This window comes from Lagenorhynchus albirostris, chromosome 20, assembly GCF_949774975.1.
Source record: "Lagenorhynchus albirostris chromosome 20, mLagAlb1.1, whole genome shotgun sequence".
NCBI lineage: Eukaryota > Metazoa > Chordata > Mammalia > Artiodactyla > Delphinidae > Lagenorhynchus > Lagenorhynchus albirostris.
This window is the reverse complement of record NC_083114.1, coordinates 23555127-23568175: the sequence shown is the minus strand read 5'-3', so window position 1 is coordinate 23568175 and position 13049 is coordinate 23555127. Positions and strand designations below refer to the sequence as shown.

General features: G+C 39.2%; 1 protein-coding gene across 1 annotated transcript in view; it reads left to right on the top strand.

Annotated features, from left to right (window-relative positions):
* The window catches only part of CA10 (carbonic anhydrase 10), a 626304-nt gene that overhangs the window by 216905 nt on the left and 396350 nt on the right, over positions 1–13049 (top strand). The gene's annotated exons all lie outside the window — the stretch shown is intronic.

The window sequence follows — 13049 nt, the reverse complement described above, 5'->3', positions numbered from 1 at the left end:
GTGAAAGACAATTGTATCTTACTTTGTGAGCAATTATTTGTTCAAGCTAATATATTTTGGTTGGAATAGAAAGCAGAGTTCCATTTTAATAATACTGGCAGTTAATTTCCTCTTCTTCAAACAGTTTAAGACTGTTTGAACATCACAATGTTTTGACCTGCAGCGCGAGAAATTTACAACCACATGAGAAAACTCTTACTCAGGCCACTATATATAGCCAGAGATGAGCACAGCATTTAAAGCTGGAGCCACATGAACGTGGAAGTTACTGTGTTTACAAAATGTTCCCTCCTAGATGCAGGATTCAGCAGTTTCTTGCCATTTATGCTTTCCCTCCCAAAGCAACCTCAGCGGGTTCTGTTCAGTACAGTAGTAACTCTTGGAACCCAGATACATTTATCGATTAATGCAGAGAAGGAAATTCGAGCATGTAGAAAATAATCAGGTTTATCCAAATGTACTGGGCATGTTTGATAGGCATAAGGCCATTCAGTGAGAAGTAATCACCCAAATGTTCACGTTAAAGGACAAAAAGGAATTTATATGAGTTTCTAATTAAAAAAAATTCATTCTGTTTAATTAGCTATTCTGCTCTAAGGGATGTTGTTATTAAAGACAGTTGTTAGGTCTGATCCAGGCAACTAAGCCCTAGACATTGTAAGTTAATTAAATAATTGACAATTGTATGCAAATTAAATAGTTTAGTGGGGGACAAGATTATGAGTGACTTTCTCCTGTTGTGAATAGGGATAAAGTGGGTCAGCCAAGTCTTTACTTCCTTAGGCAGTTTTTATCTTCCTTATTGCAAGAAAGAAAGATAAGATCTTAAAGCAGAAATCAGGAGGGAGAAAGACAAATCTGTTAACTCAGAGACACCACAGAAAGGTGAACTAATAAAGTCTTTCCCATGACTGGCTCAGTATCTGTTGGGGCCATTATTACAGGAATCTTGTGGGAGACAATTATGATCTTCCAGGGGGATTTGATACTAAATTACATTTTTTTATGATTTAAACATAGAGCTTTGTATTAGATGGGAATTAGGCTAAATTAATCCAATAGTCAAATCAGGCAAAGAAGAATATATATTTGAATCTGGTGATTTCCAAAATGGAATGTGCAAGACAAACCATAGGAATCCAGGAGGAAAATATTATTCATCTATTTATTTGGCAACTACTTAAATGCCTATTATGATCTGGGGACGGAGGATGTAGCAGTGAACAGCAACAATAAAAATAGATGAAAAAATCTCTTCCCTCAGGAATTTTGCCTTCTAATGAGAGAAAACAGATTATCAATATAAATATTGGTTGTCAGGGTCCTGGAAAGAAACAGCTGGCACAATCAGAAGTAAGTAATTGAGGAGCATTTAATGAAGAGCTATTTATAGAAGACTAGGCAGGATTTAAGAGAAACTAAGAAGAAACTCCCCAGGGACTACAAAGAGTAGGAAGCTACCTCCCCCAGGGGAGGGGGCAGTGTCCCAGATCATTCCAAGAGCTGTGGATGTAGAAGGACGCCCAACAGGAGGTGTGGCCTTGCTAGTGGAAAGCAGCCATTTTCCAATCCGTGGCCCTGCAGGGATAGATGCTGAGGGGATAAATGCCCCTTCTCTCCCCTCACCCTCCAGTCCCTGCTGGTGCCTCCCACTGGCAAAATTCAAAAGGAATCCAGAGTGCAAAGGAGCCCAGTGGATGTAATCCATGCAGGACAGCTTCCCAAGGCAAGAAAAGGGTACGAAAGGGGGAAAAGGTACCCTCAGGGTAAATGGAGAGCACCCACAGCAAAGTGTTCCGGAAAGTAATAAGGCAAGAAGAAGGGGGAGAAGAAGGGCAAGAAGAGCATAGGGAAGGATTTTAAATTTAAATAGGGTGGTCAGGAAAGGCCTTCTGAGAAAGTGACATTTGAGCAAAGATCTGAAGTAGATGAAGGTGTGAAAGGAGTGGCTAGTTGAAGGAGAGGGATCAAGTGTAGAGACCGTGAGGTAAGAACATGTTTGGCAGTGTCAGGCATCACTTAGGAGGTTGATGTGGCTGCAGATGAATGAGAGAGGATATTGGCTAGTATCCACTGTTTTAGGAGGTACCTGATACATGTAATAATTAATATAATAGCATATCGATCTAATCTATGAATAAATATTTATAATGGGATTGCATACTGAAGTTGATTTTTTCACTGATAGGGCCACACTACCCAAAATTTTGGCAACCACTGCCTTAGACTGAGTTGCTTTAAGATGTTGCAGGTAAATAAACATTATTATAATGGCTCGTGTAAAAGCTTCAAGGGGCAACAATGCTCTAGTAGTCCGATGCCCATTTTCACAGATTAACATTAGCCCAATGTTACACTAAAGGACATGGCCTTGAACTCAGGTCTCCTAAAGTTCCTGTTCAGCACTTGGCTTCCCTACCTCATGCGCTCCTCCTGCTTTATCATGTGTTGAAGGTCAACTATCTTAATAAGAAGATCTATTTTGGCTTACACACTAAATGAACATTCTCTGGATGTGGAATCTTGACCACATTCAGAGACAACCTTATTGCCTCTGCCTTAGAGCCTCACCCACACAGCTCTAAGTTGAAATTTTGACAAAGAAATCAAGATGTAGAAATTTTAAACATAAGTGCAAATATTCAAATACTGTCATTTTCTGACAGGTACTCACAGCTTGATTGAAGGCAGAGGCACAGAGTTAAAATTAATTCATGAATGGGTTTGAAAATAGAAGTGTAAATGAGACTATAATTAAGATTTTTGCTAATTCTTCTCAGCTATGGACTTTAATGTGGGTTAGTTTTAGCTGTATTATCTAAAAAGTTAAATTTTAGAAGCATGTATGCCTTTAAATCACACATATTGTATAAACGTTTAGGGTTTCAAATTGTGGCAAAAATATCCAAAAATTGCACCTTAATTGTTTTATAGTCATTGCAATTTCATCTAAATATGGGCAAAAAAATATATGTCATACTGTCCTGTTTACATATGTTAAAGTTATTTTGAGAGCCATTTTAACAGGAATAATAAAGTATTCTCTTAGAGATGACAGTATCCTTTTAAATTATTTCCTTTGTTTTTCTCTCATTATATAGCAAATGCCTGCCAATTATAAAAGCATTTGCTTTTATCACTTCAGTGTATCATGGACATCTTTCAGGATGGTTATATTGATTACCCGTATGATTTTAGCACATGAATACACCATCCAGAATGTAAATATAATATCAACAATATAGTAAAAGTCTGTGTAACTCCATTATAAGTAATAAATATCAATTAGGGTCCAGTTAAGAAAATACAAACCACATAATCATTTCAACAAAGATAATTTAACATAAAATAATTGTTTAATCAGAGAGTTGGAAAGGGAAAAAGGAACGCTTGTGTTTCACAGGAGTCATAATAACAGAAATAAGCTAGTGGCCAGGACTGGGAGAACAGAGAGAAAGATGGGATGAGAATTTAGAAGCCTAGCAGAGGAGGCCACCAAACTGGGGCCTCAGAGTAGGGCTTGCTGTTGAGGGCTTTGGAGCTCATAAGAGATTCCTGCCAACTGGGACCCCAGACCTCTGGGGAGTGCTGCCAGCTGGTTGGTATTGGTATCTCAAAGGGGGTGTGATGAAGCTGGCTCTAGAAGTGTGGGAGGGAGACCTGCAAAGTGGAATCAACTGCTGCTGCCAGAGTGACGCCCCACTCCTGAAGTAATGCTGAAAGGAACAGGATGCAAACCAGAAGGAGTGGGTCCTTCACATTTCCCTTTAAATCCCCCTATAAGCAGTATCTACAGAAGTGAGCTGGTAAATCACAAATGAGTCTATTGATGCCCAGCAGGAGCACCACAGGCAGAGTATAGAAAGGTAGGCTGGAAACTGCAAGAACCTCACACGGGTGAGTGTCTCATGTTAATTTCCAGCATTATCGGGATTGTTGCTCCATCCCTACATTAAAAGAAGTTCCATTGTGCCTAAATTCAGGCCTAGCTCAGTTTCCTGGGCCCCTTCTGTTTGAAGTTCTGAAGGACAGTTATCCCTGATCACCACTAGCAGACTGATGGATATGTTTCTTGTGTGCCAAAGCCCCCAAGAATAGTTCTAGATGTGTGTGTTTGCTCTAAACCCCACCTACCATTTTCCTTGAATTTCTTAAGCCTTCCTAGTATCTTTGGAAAAGACATGTTTCATATTCTTCTGGGGACAGACTCTTATACAATTAAAAGTAAGTCATGCTATGTTATTTTGCAGGAATTTGCAACCAAAATGTTTAAAAGTTCTTAGAGAGGCTGAAAAATGTCATCACAGACACTTTCTGCATCATCTCATGATTACCAGTTTCTGCTAGGTGCACCATGGCCTCTGCAAGTGACATTGCCAAGGGGGGCTTGAAAGAAAGCGCAGAAAGTTTTTAGTTAGAAAGAGGTAATGACTTTATGCTACAGAGTATTGTTAAAATATGCACATACAATTTTACCCTAGCTTGAAAAAGGACCCCTGTCTAATGTTAAGGATTCAGACTATGGTGTCATATTAAGTGAGGTTAAACATCTGTCTCTTTGCTGGGAGAATAATTTCCCTGCATATAATGTGCCTTTACAACTGAGTGGGAATATTTGCACAGCACTAATATAGTTTGCAAAGAGACCCACAAGGTCATGTCTACACCAATGATAACATGTGCTCTGTTTACAAACCTTAGGCAGGTGAACCTCCATTAGGTTTAATGAGGTCCTCCCATTTACCACTCTGCAGAAATCTGGGCTGCTTCTTCCAGTCATTCACGGCCTCACAGAAAAAGGTGGCTCAAAAAGTCTACACAAAGTCTTTGACTTATTTTTTGACATGTGAAGATGCACCCTAAAGTCAAGATTTTGCATTGTAAAAAGTGCCCAAAGCCCTCTGTGGAACAAGGTGGATTCAATATAAAGAAATTCATAAATAATTATATTCTAAAGGCTAAGTAGATAAAGATCTGTTCTATTTGAGAGAATGGAAGCACTAATCATTATGGGTTTCTTTTATTGTTTTACCTTCTTATCAATCTTTTACTTATCGATTAAGATATCTAAACTATTCTCACTAGCAGAAATGCATGAGTATATATATGTGTGCATAGAGAGCAAAAGGGAGTAAGCAAGAATAAAAGAAAGATCCATCAGTGTGGTGTAGCATTTACTCAGCATTTGTGGTCAGGATTCCTCATTCATTCATCGATCAGTTGATATTCCATTATCACAGTATAAGTTACGAGGAACATTAGGACATAAAAACATGCTTTCTGCCACTATTATGAGATATTATAAGAAGTGGTATAGGAGAGACATTGGATACAACAGAATTTCAGAGAAAGAAGAGAGTACCACTTCCTGAGGCAGAAAGAGGCATTGGGAAATTCCCAAAGGAAGATATACTTGAGTCCAGCCTTGGAGAATGAGTATGATTTTAATGAGTAGGAAAAGAGCACGGTATGATGAAAGAGGAAAGCCCCAGGACACACAGGTAATGACAGAGTTCTTGTTCAGCTGGAGGCCAAGATGCATGAAGAAGAGCAGTGAGAGATAAGCCCCAAAAAGAGGCTGCTTCCTGAGAGTGGAGTGTCTTGAAAGCTACATTAACAAGGCCCCAGTGTACCAGAGGCAATAAAACAGTTAGATGAATGCAGGGAAAGGGAATCAGGGAGAAACTGAATATTGTGAGACTTCTCAGTGGATGGTTATTTTAGATTTTTAGGAGGTTAAAAAGATGTACAGAAGCAATGGAAAGGGAAAAACATAGAAGATACTTCATTCTTCATTTTTTATAAGTTCTGGATTCTTCAGCCTGCTGTCCTTGGAGTCCTTTCATTTGTTGTAATGATGGATGGCCTGAGCCTTGAAACCTTTGTCGGTTGGTTTTGAGGTCGGTGTTGATGGTATGTTACCTCTTCTTACCATATGCCTTTCTTTCCTTATTCTTTTCTACTTTGTCTGTTTTTATTATTTTCACTTTTCCTGCCATAATTTTAGGATAGTTTGGATACAGTTCTTATCTGACCTGAATTTCTGATATAGCACCATTTTCAAGCATTCTGCCACCCCTCCTAAGAGTGTGTTTGCATGTTTCTGATCATAAATGCTGAGTTATAGTTCAGGCTATAAATAACACTTGTTACTGGGAGCAGGAGAGGTAGTCTGAAAGGAAGTGAGGAAGGGAAATAGACTACCTGGTAAGGGAACAGGGCAGAATGAGGCTTAAAAGACAGGAGAAAAGATATGGAAAACCAGTTTAGCCTACCTCAAAATTTTGCAGAAGACTAGCACCACAAAGCGATTTAATTCTGAGACTTGGATGACAGTCCAGGAAATGAGATGCTAATCCTTATGTTAAATGGTAGACCTAATTGGTGTGGGGGAAGAAAGCAAATTCAGTTGCGATGAGCTTAACTTGCATCTTTCAGAAGGCCCTGGTACTCACATGGTACCAGGCCTCAGCTTTGCTGAATCTTCTATTCCCAGTCAAGAATTGAGTCTGCATTTGCTTAAGCTGAAATCAGTACTAGAACAAAATCGAATGTGTGCCATAAGTTTCAGTTTTTCTTCAAGGAGGCAGGAAGGCCTGGGGTGTCCATCAGGGTCACTTACCCCTTCCTTGATGGAGTCCCCACTTTCTGGGAAGCTAATGCTCTGAGTTTAAGGACCTCAGACCTCCTGAAACATAAAATGCAGTCTCTTTTAAACATCCATTAGCAGCTGAAGCCTCCTGTTGTTACTTTCTCCTCTTCGGTTTTTCTTGAAATTGGAATAGATTTGTTAGCCAATTAGGATAAAAATCAGCCAATTAACTAAATCCCTATTAACTTCTCATGTCTAAGGGCAGGGATGAAAGGAAAGGATTCTTGCTCCATATATTGAGGCTTCTCATGTCTCCTGTTTGGCAATTGCTAAGGATGACTGTTTCTCTCCTTTCTTACAAGGGGAAGGCTTATCACCTGCATTTTATTCCTGGGTATGTCCAGATCATCAGCCAAGAAATTTGGAAAGTGGATGCAAGGAGGCAGACAGTCTTTCTTTATCGTTCCCATGCTGAAAACAGATGTTATAAGACAATTAATCTCAGTTCATAAGAATAAAATTCTTGGGGGGATTAAAATTTGGCCCAAATAAGCAGTCTTTAATTTTTTTTTTTTTTGGTAAGTACTACCTGCTCATTGTGGAAAGCTTGGAGCATATGAATATAGTTGTATATACATTAATATTTGCCTATAATTGCATTATCCAGGGATAACTTCTATCCACATTTTGGTTATTTTTCCCCTCCATTGCACATTGCTTTATATATTTGAAACAATATTCTATATAAAAATGTATCTTAATGACTGCATAAATATTCTTTATGTGAATGCACCTTATTTACTAAAACTTTTCCCTACTATTGTTGCATATTTAGATTGTTTTCAGTGCTTCATTGTTATAAATTATGTTCAGGTGAACATCTTTAGTCACAAATTATTCTTGGTTTTTAAATACAGTTTATGGTTTCTAAAGTAATGATAAGTGTGGACTCTTTTCTGGTAAGGTGGGAGGTGTGGCCTGGTTGCTGGCAGTGCCTGTCAGAGGCCACATGTTGGTCAAACCCTCATGGCCTAGGGTCTGATACACAGATTCTCAAATCAAGAAGCAGAATATTCTTGGTATGTCCACAGATCATCTGGCCCTTGGAGCTTTCTGATTCTTATGAAAATAGCACAGGATGATGAATAATTTGTCATGGTAATCTACTTTATAATGAGGAAATTGGGAAACCCACTCCCAACCCCTGCCCCAATAGCTGAACTATTTCTGTCTACCATCAAAAACAATATTTTTCTGTTTTGAGATTAGAACATTTAGGAATGTTTATCTGAGGTTTGCTTGGTGGTCAAGGAATTAGAACAAAAGAAGGTGGATAACATTGAGGGCTATAGTGAGTTCTGGTGAAATATTGCTACTCCCACCAAGAAACACCTTTCTGTGCCTCTCTCATGTGACAGGGCAGGAAGCAAAATGTGGATGTTTGTTTCTTTGTTTTATTCTTTCTTATCAACCCTTTGGTTGATATGCTTTTCTCCTTTGATCTATCATTATTCAGGTCACCTTGCTGTAAATTTGTGAGACCTACTTTCTCCCAATATATGTTAATTTTATCAGCTGTTTTTCTCTTTTTCCAATTTTTATGGTCTATGAGCAACCTGCATTGGAAGCACCTGGGCTGCTTGTTAATAATGCAGATCCCTGAATCCCACACAGATTTATTTGGTATGAGGTCCCTAATCAACTCTTTTGACAGCATTTGATTGGTGTGTTTACTTAAAGATCAAGAATCAAGGTGAGTGAGATCACATGGAATTTAAGGGGTGCAGGTTGCCTGGCTTTGAATCCAGGCCTGACTTATTACTGGCTGTGAAACTTAACTTCCCTGAGCCTCAGTTTCCTCACCTGTTAAATTGGGATAATTCACATGATGAGTCTGTTGTGAGGATTAAACTGGAACAGGGCCTAGAATTGAGGTAGTGCTTAATAATAAACCATTAGGCCAACTCTTCATTTATAGCATCCTATAAAGACCTTTGACCCTTTAACCAACTTTCCCTGATTCCTTTCTTTTCAAACATTAAGCTATTCCCTTATTTCCTCACTGAACCAATATTAACTGAGTGCCTCCTATGCTCATAGACTCTTGCTAGTCCCTGAAATTAACACTTCATCATTACACTAAGGCTCCATTGGTATATGTTCATAGCTATCAGTAATCCATCACCTCTGATTAATTCTAGACTTGGGTTTTACTTCTTGCTTTCCAGGAGATCAAAGAAATGTAAAGAGTTGCATCCTTCTGAGAGAAGGGAGTGTACATTCTTCTGTTTGATGACCCAGACTTTGCACAGTGTTTTTTTGTTAAACTGCCAGATTGTTAATGAACTTCTGTACTACTATATCGAAAGTAGTGGAACCGTGTGTTTTGAGACAATGCTTTATAAGCCTTAAAGTGTTGCAAAAGTGAGAGCTTTGCTGATTTTTCTTGATTTCCCAATGCATAGACAAAAGCAGGAAGTGATGGCCAGAACTGGAGTTGAGACTCAGGCTGCTTACAGAGAAAACTTTTAAGGATCTATTCACTGCTAATTATATTTATGACTGTATATTTCTGATTATATTTCTGAAAGTCCTTGCTAACTTTCCTAGGCATCTGAGCCTTTAAAACTCAAATGCTATTTTAATCTCCTGTCACTATGAACTGGTGTTTCCTCTGGGCACTTTGAGTTCTTCTCCACTAAGACCAGGGAGCTGCCAACAATAATGAGGAAAATTCATATTCTCATTATTCCCAAAAGATTTCGGACTTTAATGTCTCAAGCCATTGATTTGAGAGAGCCTTCTAAGCTGGATCAGTCTCAAAGAATGCTTCACTCAGATCATCATGAATTTCTTTTGCTGTGTTGCCATGGATCTCCTGGAGAAGCCATAAGTTGGAGCATGGTTTATTAAGCACCGCACTTTGCCTTAAATGATGATAAAGGAAAAGGCCAGCCTTCATGCTATCTGTTTGAGCAAGCATTACAACAAAGATCTATTCCTTGTATTTAGTACGTGAACCTGAGTTGTACTGCCAGGAGAGAAAAATTATACTGAAATGCAGAGACCCTACTGAACAAGAAAATACTGGTCATTGTGAGCATGTTGCAATTTAAACATGAATAGTTAAGAAATTAGGAATGTGTAACAGTTTTCAAAGCACTTTTACATTCATTATAATTGAATCTTTGTACAATGCTCTGTGAAAATGAGAAATGTCTTTAAAGATGGAAACATAAGTACCAGCATGGGTAGGCATTATTTTATGTTCTAAAGCCATATTGACCAATGTCATGGTCTCCTGTGGTGGTACCACTTTACTTCTTTTTCCAATATGATCATTTGATGCAGCCTTCAATCTACCTTCCATGATTGGTATAAGAAATGGATCGAATTTCTGCCCCAGGCTATACTTTTGAAAGTTCAGAGCATACCATGCCCATGGACATAGAAATGAATAAAATGCTTCTCTGTCTCCTCACTGCCTGACTCATGAAATTCATTTATTCCTCTTCTTACTGCCTACTGCAAGTCTCCTCACTTATCTACTTTCTTCCTTTGATTTTTCATCTTGAACCATTCTTTTTTCTTTATTCCTTTTGGTAACCCAAATTTGGATTTTTGCATTGATAAGAATACCATCAAACCCTAATTTTGTCTGGTATTCATACTCCACAACCTAGATAGTTAAGACCGTATCCATAGGTTTGGACTTATCTTCCCACTTCATTTGGGGAGAGTGATCAGACATTAAATACACATCCTGAGTAAATGCCTGATACTGGGACTGTCACAAAGTAGATGCTCAGTAAAATGTAGTCCTCCCTACTCCTCACCTTTTGTCTGTTCTTCCACCAGTGTATATCAAGTCTTCACTACTTTTTATCCTTTTGTAAAATTCAAGCAACATTGCCTGTGAATTTATTATATACTGGGCACTGTGCATAACAATGGTGATTTAGAGACAGAAGTCTGTTTTCAAAAAATGTCCATTTATTAGGAAGACATACATGTATAAAATTGCAACAAGATGTATTAGAATAAAAGAGTTCCCTAGTTGCACAAATATCGGCATGAGATCCATCAAAAGACTGGAGAGTGGAGGGAGTAACAGATAGGAAAATCTTCCTAGAGAGGGCTCTTTGACCTTCATCTTGAAAGATGAGAAAGTGCTCTCTGCATGGGCTATTGGGAAGGGCATTCTAGGCAGTGGAACCACTGTAGGCAAGACATGTTAGTGGGACTGCAAAGGGCTTCATAAGGCTGGGCATATGTTAGGGAACCAGCTGGTGAGAAGAATCAAAATATTAGTAAATCCACTTCATTGCTGGTGTCTTTTCAAACACAAATACTTTTCTTTAAAATTCCCTTAGTAGAAAAATCTCAAGTAAACAACCTAATCTTACATCTAAAGCAACTAGGGAAAGAAGAACAAACAAAACCCAAAGATAGTAAGAGGAAAGAAATCATAAAGAGCAGAGCAGAAATAAATGAAATAGGGATGAAGAAAACAATAGCAAAGGTCAAGGAAACTAAAAGGTGGTTCTTGGAGAAGATAAACAAAATGGATAAACATTTAGCTAGACTCATCAGGAAAAAATGGGAAAAGGCTCAAATATTTATTGATTTCTAATTTTATTATTAGAAATGAAAAAGGAGAAGTTACAACTGACACTACAGAAATACAGAGGATCATAAAAGACTACTACAAGCAACTCTATGCCAATAAAATGAACAACAAAGAAGAAATGGACAAATTCTTAGAAAGGTACAACCTTCCAAGACTGAACCAGGAAGAAATAGAAAATATAAACAGACCAATCACAAGTACTGAACTTGAAAGTGTGATTTAAAAACTTCCAACAAACAGAAGTCCAGGACCAGATGGCTTCACAAGTGAATTGTGTTAAACATTTAGAGAAGAGTTAAGCACCTTTCCTTCTGAAACTCTTCCAAAAAACTGCAGAGGAAGGAACACTCCCAAACTCATTCTATGAGGCCACCATCACCCTGATACCAAAACCAGACAAAGGTACCACAAAACAAGAAAATTATAGGCCAATATCACTGATGAACATAGACACAAAAATCCTCAACAAAATACTAGCAAACAAAACCCAACAACACTTTAAAAGGATAATACACCATGATCCAGTGGGATTTAACCCAGGGATGCAAGGATTCTTCAGTATATGTAAATCAATCTATGGGATACACCACATTAAAAAAACTGAAGAATAAAAACCATATGATCGGGCTTCCCTGGTGGCGCAGTGGTTGAGAGTCCGCCTGCCGAGGCAGGGGACATGGGTTCGTGCCCCGGTCCGGGAAGATCCCACATGCCACGGAGCGGCTGGGCCCGTGAGCCATGGCCGCTGAGCCTGCGTGTCCGGAGCCTGTGCTCCGCAATGGGAGAGGCCACAACAGTGAGAGGCCCGTGTACCGTAAAAAAAAAAAAAAAAAAAAAAAATATGATCATCAATAGTTGCAGAAAAAGGTTTTGACAAAATATAACACCCATTATGATAAAAACTCTCAAGGAATTGGGCATGGAGGGAACCTACCTCAACATAATAAAGACCATATACCACAAACCCACAGCAAAAATCATTTTCAATGGTGAAAAGCTGAAAGCATTTCCTTTAAGATCAGGAACAAGACAAGGATGTCCACTCTTGCCACTTTTATTCAACAATGTTTTGGAAGTTCTAGCCACAGCCATCAGAGAAGAAAAAGAAATAAAAGGAATTCAAATTGGAAAAGAAGAAGTAAAACTTTCACTGTTTGCAGATGACATGATACTATACATAGAAAATCCTAAAGATGCTCTCAGAAAACTACTAGAGCTCATCAATGAATCTGGTAAAGTTGCAGGATACAAAATTAATACACACAGATCTCTTGTATTCCTATACACTAAAAACAAAAGAGCAGAAAGATAAATTAAAAACAATCCATTTTAACATTGCATCAAAAAGAATAGGGACTTCCGGGAAGATGGCGGAAGAGTAAGACGCGGAGATCACCTTCGTCTCCACAGATACACCAGAAGTACATCTACGCGTGGAACAACTCCTACGGAGCACCTACTGAACGCTGGCAGAAGACCTCAGACCTCCCAAAAGGGAAGGAACCCCCCACGTACCTGGTTAGGGCAAAAGAAAAAACTAAACAGAGACAAAAGGATAGGGACGGGTCCTGCACAAGCGGGAGAGAGCTGTGAAGGAGGAAAAGTGTCCACACACTAGGAAGCCCCTTCGCGGGTGGAGACTTCGGGAGGCGGAGTGGGGGAGCTTGGGAGCCGCGGAGGAGAACACAGCAACAGGGGTGCGGAGGGCAAAGCGGACAGATTCCAGCGCAGAGGATCGGGCCGACCGGCACTCACCAGCCGAGAGGCTTGTCTGCTCGCCCGCCGGGGCGGGCGGGGCTGGGAGTTGAGGCTCCGGCTTCTGTCAGA